Genomic DNA, 18,127 nt, shown 5'->3' on the forward strand with positions numbered 1-18,127 from the left:
CACTCTCAAGAGTTCATGTGCTAATTTCCTGTCTGATGGTTTTGTCAGTCCTCTGGACAGTAATGACAGGAAATCAGTTCAAATATATCGTGATACAGGTGCTTGCCAATCCCTTATGCTGACTAGTGTTCTAGGCTCTAATTTTAATTCCTCTGATGAAACTGTAATCTTACAAGGTGTAGGGAATAATTACTTCTCTGTTCCTCTGTGCAGAGTGAATTTAGAGTCTGGTTTTGTTAATGGTTCTGTTATGGTTGGGTTGGTTGAGACACTCCCAATGTCAGGTGTAACTTTCTTACTTGGAAATGATATTGGTGGAAGTCAAGTGTGTCCAGCTCCTCAGTTGTCTAGTGAGCCAGTGGCTGTGTCCCGGGATTGTGATGTCCCTGATGTGTTCCCTGCATGTGCTGTCACTAGGGCTAAGTCTAAAGTTACTGGTGATTTAGAGGATAATGATGATGATGATGTTATCCTAGCTGACACTTTTCTTGCTAATTTGGACCACTCACCAGATAAGGCAGTACCCCGTAGTGTTGATAATTTGTCTCGTCAAGAGTTGGTTGAGTTGCAGGTTGCTGACCCTGAGTTGAAAGGTCTAGCTAACTCTGCTTGCAGTGAGGAAGAGTCAGCTGGTGCTTCTACTTGTTATTATGTAAAGTCAGGAGTACTTATGAGGAAGTGGAGACCCCCAACAGCATCAGCCGACTGTGAATGGGAGGTTGTACATCAAGTTGTCATCCCTCGTGTTTGTAGGCAGGATATCATTAGAGTGGCTCATGATTCCAGTTTGGCAGGACACCTTGGAGTGAGGAAGACTGTGGCACGCATTTTGAAACACTTCTACTGGCCAGGTATCTTCAGGGATGTTTCCTGGTATTGTAAGTCTTGTCACACCTGTCAAGTTGTGGGGAAGTGTAATCAGACCGAAAAGGTTGCACCTCTAGTTCCCATTCCTCCTTTTGAGGCGCCTTTCACCCGTGTGTTGGTGGATATTGTGGGCCCTCTTCCTAAGACTTCTTCAGGATTTTCTTATGTGTTGACCATGATTGATATGGCTACTCGTTATCCTGAAGCCATTCCACTTAGAAACATCTCAGCAAAGAACGTGGTTAAGGAAATGCTAGGGTTCTTCACAAAGTTTGGTCTGCCCAAGGAGGTACAGTCAGACCGAGGAAGTAATTTCATGTCAAACGTTTTCAAGCAGTCTCTGAAAGAGTTGGGCATCTCCCAGATCACGTCTTCAGCTTACCATCCCCAGACCCAAGGAGCGTTGGAGAGATATCATCAAACACTCAAATCGATGCTCAAGAAATACTGTTTGGAACATCAGAAAGACTGGGATAAAGGTCTTCCATTCGTTGTGTTTGCTGCAAGAGAATCTCCAAATGAATCACTGGGCTTCTCACCTTTTGAACTACTGTTTGGCCATGAAGTAAGAGGACCCCTTAAGTTACTCAAGGAATGCTGGCTGTCGGAGGAAGATGACGTCAACCTGCTGGAGTATGTGATGAAGTTCAAAGAACGGCTGTCCACTGCTTTACAGCTGGCGAGAGAGAATTTAGGAGCTGCTCAGGAGAAGATGAAGACTTGGTATGATAAGAAGTCCAGGTTACGCCACTTTCAGCCAGGAGATCAGGTTTTGATTCTGCTACCAGTTCATGGGCAACCTCTTCAAGCCAAGTTTAGTGGCCCTTATTTCGTGGAGAAGAGACTCAGTGATGTCAGCTATGTCATCGCCACACCAGATCGTAGAAAGAGCAAGCAACTATGTCACATCAACATGCTAAAGTTATATCACAGGCGGGACGAAAATAATCCAGTCTGCACTGTAGCTGTTCCACCCGAGTCTACAAGTGAAGTTCTCCCATGCAGTATGAGCCTGAGTGATAGTTTGGGGAAGAATCCTGATATCATGAATGATCTCCAGACTAAGCTTTCTCATCTACCTCCCAAGGAAAGGCAGGAGTTTTCGGCATTACTGCAGGAGTACCCGCAAGTGTTCCGTGCCACTCCAGGAAGAACCACTGTGTTGATGCATGATGTCGATGTTGGAGACGCAAAGCCAATTAAATTGCCTCCTTACCGTGTGAACCCAGTGAAAGTTCCTCTCATCCAGAAGGAGCTTGGCTACCTGTTGGACCACAAGATGATTGAGCCCTGTCAGAGCGAGTGGAGTTCTCCTGTCACTCTGGTCCCTAAGCCAGGTGGGTCACAGAGGCTTTGCATCGACTACAGACGTGTTAATCAGATAACTAAAACAGACACTTACCCTCTCCCTCGTGTGGAAGATTGCATAGACAAGATCGGAAAGGCTAGGTACATAAGTAAGTTTGATTTGTTAAAGGGATACTGGCAAGTACCTATGACTGAACGTGCTAGGGAGATCTCATGTTTTGTAACACTAGGAAAGGCTTTTGCATGTTCTGTAATGCCGTATGGTATGAAGAATGCACCAGCCACATTTCAGAAGCTCATGAATGTTGTAACAGAGGGTTTGGCAGGGTGTGTTGTTTATATTGATGATGTATTAATCTTCAGTGACAACTGGAAAGATCACCTATGCCATGTCAGTAAATTTCTTGACCGTTTAGTTCATGCTAATCTTGTAGCTAATTTATCAAAGTGTGAGTTTGGTCAAGCTAAAGTTCAGTACCTTGGGTATGTAATTGGTGATGGACATGTTGCACCACCAGGAGCTAAGGTTCAGGTTATAAGTGATCTTCCCAGACCTAAAAGTAGGAAAGAGCTACAAAGATTTTTGGGAATGGTAGGTTATTACAGGAGATTTGTTCTTAACTTTTCTATTCTTGTATCACCACTTACAGACCTACTGAAAAAGGGAGTTGAATTTGTCTGGACCGATAACTGTGAATCCTCTTTCAACAAACTTAAAGCTATTCTATTAAGTCAGCCAGTGCTCGCTACTCCAAATTTTGCTAAGCCTTTTAAGATGGCTGTTGATGCAAGTGATACAGGAGCTGGGGCTGTTTTGCTGCAAGAGGATGATCAGGGTATTGAACATCCTGTATCTTATTACAGTAAGAAGTTCACTCCACCTCAAAAGAACTACTCCACTATTGAGAAAGAGCTTTTGGCCTTGATTTTGGGTTTACAGCAGTTTTCATTTTATTTGTGTTCTGGTTTTGACCCCATAGTCATTTATACCGATCACAACCCACTGAAATTCCTTAGTAAGTTTAAAGATAAAAATCAGAGATTGACAAGATGGAGTCTACTTCTTCAGGAGTATTCATTAGACATACAACATGTCAAGGGGAAAGAAAATGTTATTGCAGATTGCTTATCTAGACTTTAGACAGATTGTTTTAGAGTAATAAGAAATTTCCTTTGTAAATTTCTTTTTCTTTGTGGGGAGGTGTTACATAGCCTATGATTTCATCATCCTTTGTGTAATTTTAACGCACAGTATGCTGCATGTTTGATCACGAGCGTGTTCTGCCTCAGTCCCCCCCTTCTACCGTTATAGTAGAGTAAGTCGTCCTTTCTGTTATTCAGTGCGGGATTGTCGACCGTTTGTCCCCATCGCTTCTTTTGCGCGTCCTTATTACAAGTTGTATCAGGCTCTCCTGGCCCCTATATAATGAGCTCAGTCTCTGCATCATTGCCACTTAGATCTGCTCCTCATTTTGTTCACATCTCTGTCCTCCCCTGTACAGATATTATTATTGTGAGTGCTCAAGAAATCTCCAAACATCTAGCAGCTGTGTGTAATTTGAGTATAACTGTTGTTCCATTTTTTCTTGTACTGTATAGCATAAGTTTAATTTCTAGGCCTAGTGAAGTTTTTGTAATTCGTGTGGGGTTCTTTATGTCAGTCATTTTTGATAATAGTTTGTATCTGTAATTATTTATCTGGCATTCACTGAGTATTATCTGGTATCTCATTTTTATCAGGGCTGACTTAGATAAATTTATTCTTGCTAATTTCGTGTTAATAGAGGCTATTGCAGTTAACCATATATTTAACCTGTTTATTTGCCATTACATTATCTTTATGAGTTCTGAATGTTTTGTTGTTAATTTAAGCATTAAACTTTAACTTGTAATTTTACCTAACTCTTTTGTTTTGAACCTGGAACTTTACGGGACAGTAGTGACTCTTCGTATTCTCACTTAAAGTGTACATTATCTTTCTCTGTTCCGTAACAATATATATATATATATATATATATATATATATATATATATATATATATATATATATATATATATATATATATATCATTGTATGATATTTAGCTCTTGCAAATACTTTAGCTGCTAAAGTATTTGCAAGAGCTAAAGTTTAGCACAATATATATATATATATATATATATATATATATATATATATATATATATATATATATATATATATATATATATGTGTGTGTGTGTGTGTGTGTGTGTGTGTGTGTGTGTGTGTAAAATAAACAGTAATTTATCCAGTTCATCAGCCATAACATGTAATTTCTGAACTACATTCTGATTTTTTTCGTTATAACTGTACGCCACCTCAAAAATAAAAATGAAAATATCATTAGAGAATGCGTGGCTTAGAAATATATTAAAGGGTGTGCCAGTGTTAAAGGCCTAAATAGCGTGCAGCAAGAACCAACCCATTCAGTTTTTTTATTATTATTATTTTTTTATTACCCCCAGGCGATCATGTTGAGCTTAGGACTGATCTCCAGTAGTCAAGGCGTTAATCGGACTATATCTAACTCCACCAGTTCGAAAATTATCGTTGTATATGAATAAAATCGTCTGGTGGTAACAATAATAGAATACCACATACGTCATCGGAGTGAATGGCCTATTGGTCGTCCTTACCCACTCAGCCATATTTGTACACTCAAGGTCAGTAATCCTTTTGCAAGTCTGAAGTTCTGAAATTATGAAGCGAGATATCAACACTTTCTACTCTCTTGAATAGTGTTCGATAGTTTGAAATAATTTGATGAGGGTTTGACAGTTGTGAGACGGTGTAAAAGAACCATTGACTGAATTGTACTTTCTCACTTCTAGGATGCCAAACTACAGATAGCAGGCAAAATAAGAAGATAGAAGATGACGATATAATACTGAACTATAGAAACAGCGATCTCTTAAACGAAACGGGTGGAAAGTGACTAGTCCATGGCATTCGCTTTTTGTTCCTGACCTGATCACGACCCACACAGGTTGGTATGAGCACGACTGTTACGCAATTGCAAGTATTCTTATCGTCCCCCATCCACATAATCTTACTCTGCTTTCGCTCTCGGCCTAAGTGACGTCAGCGTGTGGGTGGAGCGGCGGAAGCTATATAAACGAGGAGTAGGCCTGCTGGGTATCAGTCACGACCCTACCATCAGGTACTCCCCATGTTCCACGAGGTATAAATAGAGAGAAGAGAAGAGGGAAGTTGAGGTTGTAGAATCTTTCCTTCCTTAAATTCTAATCCCCTGTATGCCTCAATGTCCCCTGTGCTGTCGATAACCACGAAGTTTTCTCATCTAACTTCCAGAAATAAGTTTGTTCTACCTTGACGACTGATGATGCAGTATTCTAAGCACTCTATAATGCAACAGCACTCGCCAGATTATCGTTTCCTGTATACTATTCTGCTAATTTATCGTACTTTGTAAATCATTTAATGCATTTACTTTCCTCCTCCTGGTTGTTCTGATAGGCGCCCCTCGTATGGTCTTCCTGAACCTTCCTACCAGCCTCCTGTTCCGCCATACAGACCTTCCTACCATCCTCCCTTTTGTGACCTCGAGTATGTGGTAATATTACATTGTTTTCTTATATTACTGTCATTGTGCTATATCGTAACGTCAATCGCATAATCAGTCCGCATCAAACAAATTTTTAAAAACAGTATCATTTTCTTTATTCCGGTTTTCAATATTCCCAGGGGCCTGCCAGGTACGACTTCAGGTGGACGGTGAAGGACTACTCCGGCAACGACTACGGCCACGAGGAGAGTCGTGACGGCTACGACACCCACGGCTCCTATTACACTCATCTTCCCGACGGTCGCCTCCAGAGGGCCACCTACTACGTGAATGGCGACTCCGGGTACATAGCCCGAGTGGAGTACGAGGACGAGGTGCATTACTCGAACGAGTACCACCAGCCCTCCTGCAGGCCCGCACCACACCCCAGACCTCACCACACCCGTCCTACCATCACCCCAGACCTCACCACACCCGTCCTACCACCAGGCCCGCACCACACCCCAGACCTCACCACACCCGTCCTACCACCAGGCCCGCACCACACCCCAGACCTCACCACACCCGTCCTACCATCACCCCAGACCTCACCACACCCGTCCTACCATCACCCCAGACCTCACCACACCCGTCCTACCACCACACCCGTCCTACCACCACCCCAGACCTCACCACATCCATCCTACCACCACCCCAGACCTCACCAAACTCGTCCTACCACCACCCCAGATCTCACCACACCCGTCCTACCACCACTCCAGACCTCACCAAACCCGTCCTACCACCACCCCAGACCTGCCTACTCCTGAACTACACACTAATAATCTCGGACCGTATACTGTGGTTGAGTCCTCCTAGAAACGCGCATGCCATTAAATAACATTATCATATTTAGTTTTACTATCCACCCTTCTTAGTCCCTGTTTCTCGTTCGGAATTCAGCTACAGACCCTTGTATGTTGTGTGGGTATAACTAGAGCTTTAATCATGTCTAACTTTATATATATATTTTTAAGATATAAAGATATGGATAGAAACACTCACTTTGCTTTACATTTAACCCCGTCAGTCAGGGAACTTTATTTATTTTAATCAGGGTGCCACCAGACGATTTTTGTTTTTGAAAGGACCTCTAGTCGTGATGGAAAGAATTAAGGCTGAGTTATATCTAAACCTTCCACTTCGAAATAATCTCTCCTAAACTGAAAAGAATCGTCTGTAATTCACAAGAAAAAACTCACCTGACTTAAGGAGTTTAAACCGCACATAACCAAGCTAAGGTGAAAGTCTTAGTTCGTCAGCAACAGTATGCAGAAAGCTAAATTTATGAGACGCTAAAGGACAAAGGAGAGGAGTGAGATGTGGTAACTGAGGAATGAATGAAGATTTAGGTAACAGGAGACCTATAAAATTTGCAGCTGTAAGCAATTATGTAATATCTGCCAGTGATCTCACACACACACACACACACACACACACAAATGCGCGCGCGCATAAATATGAACATGACTATGGACAAACTGTGTATGTGTGTCTGCATATATGCATACATACATACATATATACATACATACATTACATGTATGATATTTACATATACACAGTATTGTATATACATTTCTATGCATTTATTTCATTTTTTATTCATTATTTCACCCTCTGTCTGCAGTATTTCCGCGATCACTTTACTGCGGGAAAAATGATCTGAAAAAAAGTTTTTGGTTTTATAAAGCGTTCTATAATATGGATGAATTTATTGTGCCCCTAAATATCTCTCACCAGTCCACACAAGCCACCACTTCGAACGCACTCCTCCCCCGTGAACCCCATGAGAACAGAGGCGTTCCAAAGTCACCCAAAAGCACGCTTGGTGACTACAACTGCACTCACACCACCAACATGATATTGGCAGGTGTACTACTGTGCGCGTACTCACAGGTATGCTGTGGCAAACGAAGCCGTCATGCCACGTTCGCTGCACCCACGGTGGACGCATATGGGCAGGGTGTTTTTCTGCTGCACGCCTTCGGGAACATTCATAGCCACCACGAAGACGAGCTGATGGTACTCAGACAGGGATATGATTCAGGCTCCTCTTCACATGTCATAAAGATTCCTTCCACCAGTTGACCTTGTCGGCTTGACCCTACCCTGCTTCACCTGCCCCGTCCCCACCTGGCCTTCCACTTCCTGCCACAACAGCCTTCACACTTCCTGCCCCACTGGGCGGTAGTTCTTAGACCTTAACTTGACCTAATTTTCGTCCTTTTCCAGTTCGCGAATATTTCACGAAGTTCAGTGGTGAAAAAAAGACAGTAACAGAGCTTTAGATATTTTACCATAGCACTTCTTCGTGACTACCATCACATTCTTGCGTTAATTAACTGTCAACATTTACTATTATTCATGGAGAGATAAGCCAAGTTCAAGTGAAACGAGCAATCACCTTACTCCCACGTACCGTGCCAGCTCCCACCACACCTGCCCAAACAAACCCACACCATCCCATGCCTACTCCTTCTATTGCTTACCACTCTGCCTATAACGTCGCTCTCACACCCACCTTTTCCGTCTCAAATCTTTCCAACCTTACTACCAACACGCTCTTCGTCATCTTGTGTGCCGAGTGTGTGGCGACCCTATCAGCCCTCCACCCTCACCTCTCTGACCAAAAAAAAAAAAATGTTGGCCGCTCCCACTCCTATACCGTATCCACTATCCCAACACATTCTAAATTATGAATTTATATACTTTATCTTCAGACACACCCCTCATACACACCCCAGACACAGCAAAAATCGATGGAAGAGAGAGTATGGCTTTGATAAAACTCTCTTGTTGCAACTTGCCAGATATCATCCTTCAGAAAGGTACAGTTAAGAACACACACACACTGGATTTGGCCATTCGAGTGGGTACGGTCAAAATACAAACAAATGGACTTATGACTAGTCAGAACTGCAATGCCTTACACGCAACATCCACACTAAGGGTAAGGCACAAAAGCAGTAGAGTTCCCCTCACACCGTCAGTATGAGTAGCCAACATTGGAATCTGCATCGCTGTTCGTGGAAATGGATGTAGCGGGACAGTGGCCACCAGATGAGTCAGGACTACACAGCTGCACCTTGCAGACCACCCCTGTAGAGGACAAGGACCACGAGGACGCTGAGATTGTCCAGCCCCGTTTGAGGTACAAAATCAGTGACTGCAAAATTTTATTATTTCCTGTAACTGCCAGAGGGTTCTTTTTCTAGCACTGTTCCTTCGGCCATCCGTCACTCAATCTTTATTGCCCCGTTTTTATCAGCAGCACGACGGCAAGGGAGCAGGCTACTCAGCCCAGACAGTCAAAGCAAGAGTACTATTCTATAGGCCGGGGGTGGCATTGTATCAGCAATTAAACCCAGCCTACCCTCACACTTTCACCAATACGAAGAAGTAAATAAATAGAGGAGATACAGAAAGGTTCGGAGGTTATGGGAGAAAATATGAAAGACTAATGAAGTGCTAAAAAATGGAAAACGATGCAAAACTTGAGAAAATCAAGGACAGACGAGAAGTATATATAAGAATGCTCACAAAGAAGGGAAATGGGGGCTAGAGAGAGAATTTTTTAACAGTGAGTGGGAGTGACGATAACAGAGTTTAATAGCAGTAAAAGAAGAAAGGGAATGCATGAGAATATATCAAACTCAGAAATGAGGAAGACTAGGAAAATGTAAGAGAGGGAAGGCAGCATGTGATGATGGGATATAAGCAGAAATATAATAATGTAAGGAAAGGAGTGAAATAAATTTTTATGATATATATGCCAGAAAAAAATCATGGGAGATTTGTACTAGTATGGTGGAAAAGAAATATGTCTTTATCCTTTACAAAAAAAAAAGTTACGGGAGAGAGTCTACAGAGTTCTATATGTAAGGTATAATAGATAATTATAATTGGGAAGATAAGACAGATACAAGAAAGTCTTCTAACAAACACGGTGGCTTCAGGCCTTTTAGAGAATGTGGATCAAATGCATGCAAAATTTCAGATAGTGGAGAAGCACGTGAGGAGAGTGATTTTTAAAGCATTTCTGGATCTGGAATATTCATATATAAACGTGAACCGGGAGGGAGTATATTGTAGAGAACATTATATCATGAAAGGAAACAATATGGAAGTGAGCCCATGACAGTGGAACAAGTGGAGTAAGTCAGTGAGTGAGAGCGACAGTGAAGAAATGAGTATAACGCCTTAACACAGCCGAAGTGATCAAATGGTTACAGCATTGACAACCACGAGGCTACTGGTCCGACACTGCCCAGGTATGCATCCTGTTGCTGGCAGCTTGTGTACCTTCCTATCCTCTTTTTTTTTTTTTTTTTTTTTTTTTTTTTTTTTTACGTTCGGGGGCGAAGATGCACTTGACAGGTTGGTGATGATTGGCTGAATGCAACATGTCCGAATAACGTTTAGGAGCCCTAACTACCCCCTCAAATAATTTTTGTCAATTAATAATGCTAACGAGTAAAAAGATTACGAGTTAATGTTGCATTCAGCCAATCATCACCAGCCTGTCAAGTGCATCTTCGCCTCGATTAAAAAAAAAAAAAAAAAAAAAAAAAAAAATGAGTGGAGGGTAACAAATGAGAGAGGTTTCTGTGGTGCCTGGACGACACAGCGGCCTTGTATCCCAAGATAGTGGGTTAATAACCCGCCACAGTCTCAAAGGCCTAAGTTACGGAGATGAACACCGCGAACAGGCTCCTTCTGAAGTCTCGCACTTCCCACTTTTTTTAATTATTATTATTAACCATTAAAATGAGCAGTTAAGACATGAGAAAAAAAAAAAAACTTGTTATTATCATGAAGAAGGTAAGTCTCCGTTTTAATATGATCATCTGTGTTTACTAGTCAGTTTCTTTTATCCCTCTCTCCCCCCCTAATGTCATGTTTCCTCTCAAGTACCCCCTTCTATCTTCTCTCATCCGTATACATTAGGCTGCTTGTTTTCCCTCCTACAAAACGTACTGCACTTCAATATATTTCTCCTCCAACATCGTCATCCGCCTTCTGCGCCATTCTTCCCTTCCCCCCCTTCACCGCTCTTAACACCTGCCTCCCTGACCATGACCTTACCCTTCGCTTCTCACTATCACGGGCTCACCTGTTCCTTCCTCTTCCTGCCCCACGCACTTCCTCATGTATCTTACCTTCCTCCTCCTTTCAATCATCCATCTTTGCTTCCTCTTCATCATTCCATTGTTATGATACGAGTCAAGTTACTCCTTCTGATGATTAACTGTAGCTGCATCAGTGGTACAACTTATCTAACTTGGCGATATCTGACAACAGTAACAAAAATTAGCTATAATTAGTGTACAAAATTCTGTGTGTAGGCTGTTATTGTTGTGATATCTCGGTGTAATTACGTTACTGGGTAAATAATTTTGATGTCCTTTCACTTTTTCGATTTCAGATAAATAGAAAACACTGACTGACACTTGCAAAAGAGCTCATGACATAAGTCTGTGGGTCTCGCAACAACTAGTGAAGGGCCACGCAAGACGCATTCTTGGAAAATGTTCAATACACAATATGTAAAGCGAAGGTTATAATCACTTCATCACAAACGAACGTCGACAGCAGAGTAGTGGTATGAAAAAACACAACAGTAATATTACATAGCGTCTTTTTTTTTTTTTTTTTTTTTTTTGGCAGGGGGGTGGGAGGAAGAGGGCAAGGTAGTGGACGTAGCTGCATGCCTGATCATGCAGCTACATAAAACTGGAACTGCTGCTTTCGTTCTTAAGTTACTTAACTTACTTGAAGCCACTGCTTAGCAGTCAAAACCTATACAGAGAACATGGTGGACGAGTCAGACATCAGTGACAGTCCTCTGCTCCCCAAACATCATGTTCCACAAGGTATCTAAAAACAATGTCATCATTTTTTTTATATACTGATACCACCACAAAAACTTTCACAGAATTCTTACACCTTCAACTTACACTAGCAAGGCACAACATTTCAGTATTACAGCAAAATATACTCTATCCCCAAGTGGCTCTCGTGGCCCTTGTGGCCGTCGCCACCACTGGCAGACCCCCCTCCTACGGTCCTCCTGAACCGTCCTACAGCCCTCCCGCACCGTCATACAGGCCCACATCTTCCTACCGAGAGCCAAGATCCGTGGTAATATCACAGACTTTTTTATGCAATACACTTACTTTAAACAATGTCTTCATTCTGTGTTTGTCAACACGACTTCCAATAGACTGTGAAGGACGACTACTCTGGCAACGACTACGGTCACCAGAAGAGTCGTGACGGCCACAACACTGAGGACTCCTACTACGTGGCGCTGCCCGACAGTCGCCTCCAGCGGGTGACTTACCCTACTACGTCAACGGCGACACTGGCCACATCGCCCAGGTCAAGTACGAGGGCGAGGCACACCACCCAAACCACTCCTCCTGTCCCTCCTTCAGGCCGGTACCCTTCCCCTCATGCCATCACCCTTATCGAGTCTACTCCTGATCAACACTCTGACATCTCGAATCACACAGTACGGTATACCACAACAAATAACAATAATTAAACAAACTAATTTTAATCCACTTCTGTTGTGTCCAAGATGGAACCCCAAACTGGCAGGTCACAGTCATTCTTCAAAATTAAATCTAGCTTTATATTCACGCAACAAATTTATGAAATGTCACACTCTTCACAACGACGACTGAGTTCATAAAATCTATTATTATCTGATGCTGAAGAGGGACGACTTCACGGGGTGGCACCGATATGACTGGGTGGTGGAACTACCCGGTCATACAAACGTCCATCAGTCCCCTCGCTATCCCCATAAAGGAGGATGGTGGACTACGGAATAAGAGCTACTTCAGCCTGTAGCCCACCGAGTTTAGGTTCAGATGAGCCTTGGGTTGCTACTATTACGCCAACTATGATACTGCCACTACTACTCTTACTACTATTCCCACCACCACTTCTGCTGTTATTGTTACTACTACTACTATTACCACCACCATTTCTGTTGCTGTTGTTACTACTACTACTACTACTACTACTACTACTACTACTGCTGCTACTACTGTTATTGCCTAATACAGATCGTCACACTAACTAGCACGGCTGAGCTCCTCGACAGTCGGGTAGTGCTTTTTTTGCCGTGTTTACAGTCGTGCCCGCGAGCAATAACAGGAAGATATAATCAAAGGCCTATGTTTGAAAATCTCGTATGAAATTTCCTGAATATACACCCATGACTTCAGTATCGCATTTTCTTTTAATGTATACCGGTACTTGTTGAACGCCCAATGCAAACTGAACTGGATATAACAAGGTAGGTAAAAGTTAATGGGTATACTTATGTGACATATTTTCTACCTATAAGCAACAGGCTGTGGCTTTTGGTCATCACTTCACAGAATTTAAGAAAACATTGTATAAATAAAGTTAGTCTACATCCAAAGGCTATGTGAAAAACAGTATTTTGAATTTCAGTAATGGATTTTAGATAAGGTTCCCAAATGTTGAAACTCATGCTGAGAGATTTCAATGTAAACAAATTCCAATGTATTTTTGTAACTGTGAAATGTATTCACACATCACGATCTACAAGCAGCTACTGACCAGATCTGTGGAAAATTCAGTCATCCACAGTGTTAAAGCTTTTACACATAAACTTATGCTGTGAAGTTTTCTGAAAAACTCTAGATGTAATTATGCTTATGCCATTCTCACCGAAGCATTAACAGCGTTGGGTTTTCTTCCATAAAAAGTTAGAAAATGAGAAGGGAGACAATGAGGATCGTTTGGCGCAATGTTTAAGGAGAATATTTAGCAAATCCTGGAAGTGTGAGTTTAGATAAGCAGATCAGTTGTATTTTAAAGTCAGGGATCTAACTGATGCACTAGATTAGAGAACATACCTGGACACACACACACACACACACACACACACACACACATATATATATATATATATATATATATATATATGTACTCCTACTGGAAGTTGCTGTGCCCTTATGCCTCGATTTTCTCTGTGTGTGTGTGTGTGCCCATACAATCACGGGCACATCAGCCACATTAGACTCACTGTAGTGAGAAATGTTCGTTTACAGTCTCGAAACTGTAGAAGCCTATTCATATCTTTGTTATATTAACCACTAATAATGCAGTGGTTTTGAAAGGTTATCTCGCTTATTTGCGTCGACGCCCCAGAGGTGCAAAAGAATTACTGAATGCAGCTGTACCTAATATCAAGTAAAACATCAGTGTGTGAAATCAACTAGATTTTTCACAAAACTCAGTACAACCCGTTTTATAAAGCTTCCCAAATACTGGACTGTAAACTATACCTACTTTTTCTTAAGGCACCAGGTTGCTGCCATATTCTAATTATGTATTTCATCAGACTGAGTTAGTATTAAACGCTGTGGATAACACGTTATTTTTCAGGTTACCCAGCTCGTTCTGTGTGAATTACGTCAGACACAGCCATGATACAAAAAAAAAAAAAAAAAAAAAAACGCGTTCCTTTCCCGTTTAGCTTGCCTGTGTCGTGCAGGTTTCATCATCAGACTGGTCGAGATTTTTTACTACATTTTTGTTGAGCTTAATTAGAGACAGATCAACCCAGTGGTCAATGCAGGCCACATCAGGTCCATGCACATTCATCCCATTCGTTCTTGTCCATTTAGATCAGGTCAGGTCAGTTTAGGATCACCCTGTCAGGAAAAAACCATTCAGGTCACTTTTGATCCATCCAGGCCCGTCACATCACCACATCCAGTGAGATAAACTCAGGTTAGTTGAGGGTCATTCAGGTCCAGTTAGGTCTGTTTAGGTCAAAATAGGTTAGTTCAGGTCCAGTTAGGTCCATTCATGTCCAGTTAGGTCCATTCACAGCCTTCACATCCAAACGGGACCCTTAATATCAATTCACATTCAATCAAGGTAGCTCAGATTCATGTACTTCAGCCTGGAACCAATAACGTTCAGGAGTGGTGGAATACTGTAAGTGGATGGGATAGTGGTTAATGGTGGTGTCCCCAACTCGATGAATACTTCAGCACATTAGTTTAACTGCTAAAAAGCACATTGTCTATATGTTTTCCCTAATCGCGGTGTTACATTACATTGTAAAATTACTCATAGATTATTATTTGAAATGCTAAAACGCACAGTCTACAATATGCTCTTCCCGAGTCGCAGTGTTACATTACATTGTAAAATTACGTATAGATAGCATTAATCATGCAAACTTTGCAGAAATCAAGGCAATTTTTGAAGGAGAAGAGGGCGTGTCAGGCATTTAGTGAGGTGGGTCATGACAGACCAGTTCACGCACTTCCACAGAAACTCGTTGCTCTGCTTTCGCCCACAGCTCATGTGACGTCACTACCTGGGTGTGGTTTCCTCTATATAAACTGAACACACTGAGTGTTGAGCATCAGTACCGATTCCCTTCTTCAGCCATCATCATGCTTTGCAAGGTAAGCACAAGCAGGATCTTGGTCTGAATTCCAACGGGGCAAACCAAGCATTTCACAGCATACTCTTTGATATGCGTAAAACAGATGCAGTAGCGCTCAGAAGCAAAAAGAATGACGCCCAATTAGAAGAAAACGCCTAGGGCTACGAAGTTGTCACCAGTCTCATTATAATCGACGCCCCGGGGAACGTTAGTAATAATCGCTGTTATTTCAGTAAATGGTGATACTGAAGCGATAAATGTCACAGAAAAACTTCTAACAAAATCTTATCAATGAAAGTATTAAACATAATTTTAAATATCCAACAACTTATATGAAGGATTTAGCGATAACCTCCTTCTAATAACACATTTCTAATAAATGCTTAATGTTGCTGCTGTACATATTTACTATATCCATGATGAAATTCTTAACGTTCCAAATTTTTCATAAACACTGGACTAACTAAGCAGAGAAATATGGAAAGAACGACACTGCTCTTTTCAAAGTTAATGATAATGAAGAATCACTCAGATTACAAAGGACTCAATTCATATTTAATGCGTATGATAAATTCAAAGTTATAATGTACGCATGTTACGTAAATTTAAAAATTCTTTGTAACAAATCTAAGGAAATCAGAGAAAAGATTCATTAGGTTATTTTTCATCCATGGGCAATGAGGGAAATGCATCATTACTCTATACCTTCATAGCTAATGGCTGTTAGAGTAACGTCACCGTCTGCACACCATCGGATGACTGAGTGTATCATCGTCAACACTATCATTATCGCCATATAAAGTGATGACGATGGCCCTCTGCGAAGTTTTGGTGATTACCTTACCTTAGAAACAAAACCGATAAATCTTTAGTCCAAAGACGATGTTGTTTTACCCAGGCTGCCTTCAGACGACTGAATTTACTTTGAAAACATTCCTCGAACTGAAGATATTAAAAACGATACTTTCATTCAAGCACTGTCAAAATCCCAATAATCGTTACAGGTAGTTCTGGTGGCGCTGGTGGCCGTGGCCGCCGCTGACAGACTCCCCTCCTACGGTCCCCCTGCACCGTCATACAGTCCTCCTGCACCGTCATACAGTCCCCCTGCACCGTCATACAGACCCCGGCCATCCTACCGAGAGCCAGAACTCGCGGTAATATCACGGTCACTTTTATACAGTACACTTACATTAAGAAAGCTCTTCATTCAGTATTTGTCAGCATTGACACCATGAATATTTTTACAACCATGCAGAATAGTCTGTATTACAATCTTCCCTCATTCCTAAAGGTCCTGCCCAGTACGACTTCCAATGGACTGTGAAGGACGACTACTTTGGCAACGACTACGGTCACCAGGAGAGTCGTGACGGCTACAACACCGACGGCTCCTACTACGTGGCGCTGCCCGACGGTCGCCTCCAGCGGGTGTCTTACTACGTCAACGGCGACTCTGGCTACATCGCCCAGGTCGAGTACGAGGGCGAGGCGCAGTACCCCAGATACGACCCAGCCCCGTCCTACAGACCCGCACCAGCACCAACCTACCAACAACCACGACCATCTTATTTCTAAACTTCAAAGTCATCGCATAATATTCAGAGCGAGCACGGAAGTATTACTAATAAAATATCTAACAAATAAAACCTGTACGCAGTTTCCTGTAGCCTATCTTGGACAAGTTTTATCAAGTGTTGAAGATTAAATTATTTCCGCACTGCTTACGTAACTTATATATGGAAGTACTAGTTCTATAATTTCAGAAAAGATGAGTAAAATGAGTGTAATATTATAATACGCCATCGCCCTTCTTCGTGCGCCACTTATGCTGTTCAAACACGCTCATAATCTTCATCTCTCTCTCTCTCTCTCTCTCTCTCTCTCTCTCTCTCTCTCTCTCTCTCTCTCTTACCACATCGGCCCGGTTTTATTTCAGGTTTTAAGCGGGTAAACTTCGGCATTCCTCTCTGATTATTGTCACTTGCTTTATTCATGAGATGAATGTGTCGATAACCAGTTTTAAATCTACCGAAATGAGAATGGGTTGACTTCGAGGAAAAATAGATTGGGTATAAACGATCAGCAAGAACATTACAGAGAATGATAATAAGGCAAGGATTAAGGAGATTAACTGAGAATACACAGTGAATATGGAAATCAACGAAGCAGAGCCGACCATAATAATACAAACAGCTTGTTATAAAAAAAAAAAAATACATGTAAGAAAAGCAAGAATTCAGCCACGCTAAGTAAAATAAGAATAGGTGATGATAGGTTGTGTTAGCTTGGCTTAGGTTAAACAATGTTAGGCTAAGTTAGATTAAGTGAGGTGAAGTCAGGCGAGGTGAGGTGAGGTGAGGTGAAGGGATGAATGGTTACTCAGGGTAGGTTAGGTTACATCACGTTGGGTTCGGTTATTTTTATTTTTATTCTTATTTTTTATGCTTCTGACTTTGGGCATGGGTTTGACAGTAGTGATGTCAAACTCAGTCCTTCCCAAGGGTCGCACTTCATTTCTGTTGCTCATCTGAGGGCCAAGACTACCTAAACTATAATATATAATCTATCTATCTATATACCTAGGCTGCTTCCCCCAAGGAAAGGGAGGTAGCCGAGACAGGACGACACACTCCCCATTTACTCATCCATTCAAACACATTCATTCGCATCTTAGCTCCAAAGGTGAGAACGGACAGATCCTCACCGCACCACAACGCACAAGGGTCAACTGCGCAATGCAATCAGTGACATCCGCAGCAGGGCCCGACAGCAGAGCTGGTTTACCCCTGCCACATCATAACAGACTCATCCCCTTACCCGCACCTGACCTGAAATAACTGAGAATCTCCTTGGAATCCCAACTTTCCAGGAGAATGTACCGAGGGATTCAGTTGACATGCTCCACTATGAA

Source organism: Coenobita brevimanus, chromosome 21, assembly GCF_032717465.1.
Source record: "Coenobita brevimanus isolate Jiangsu-jjx chromosome 21, ASM3271746v2, whole genome shotgun sequence".
Taxonomy (NCBI): domain Eukaryota; kingdom Metazoa; phylum Arthropoda; class Malacostraca; order Decapoda; family Coenobitidae; genus Coenobita; species Coenobita brevimanus.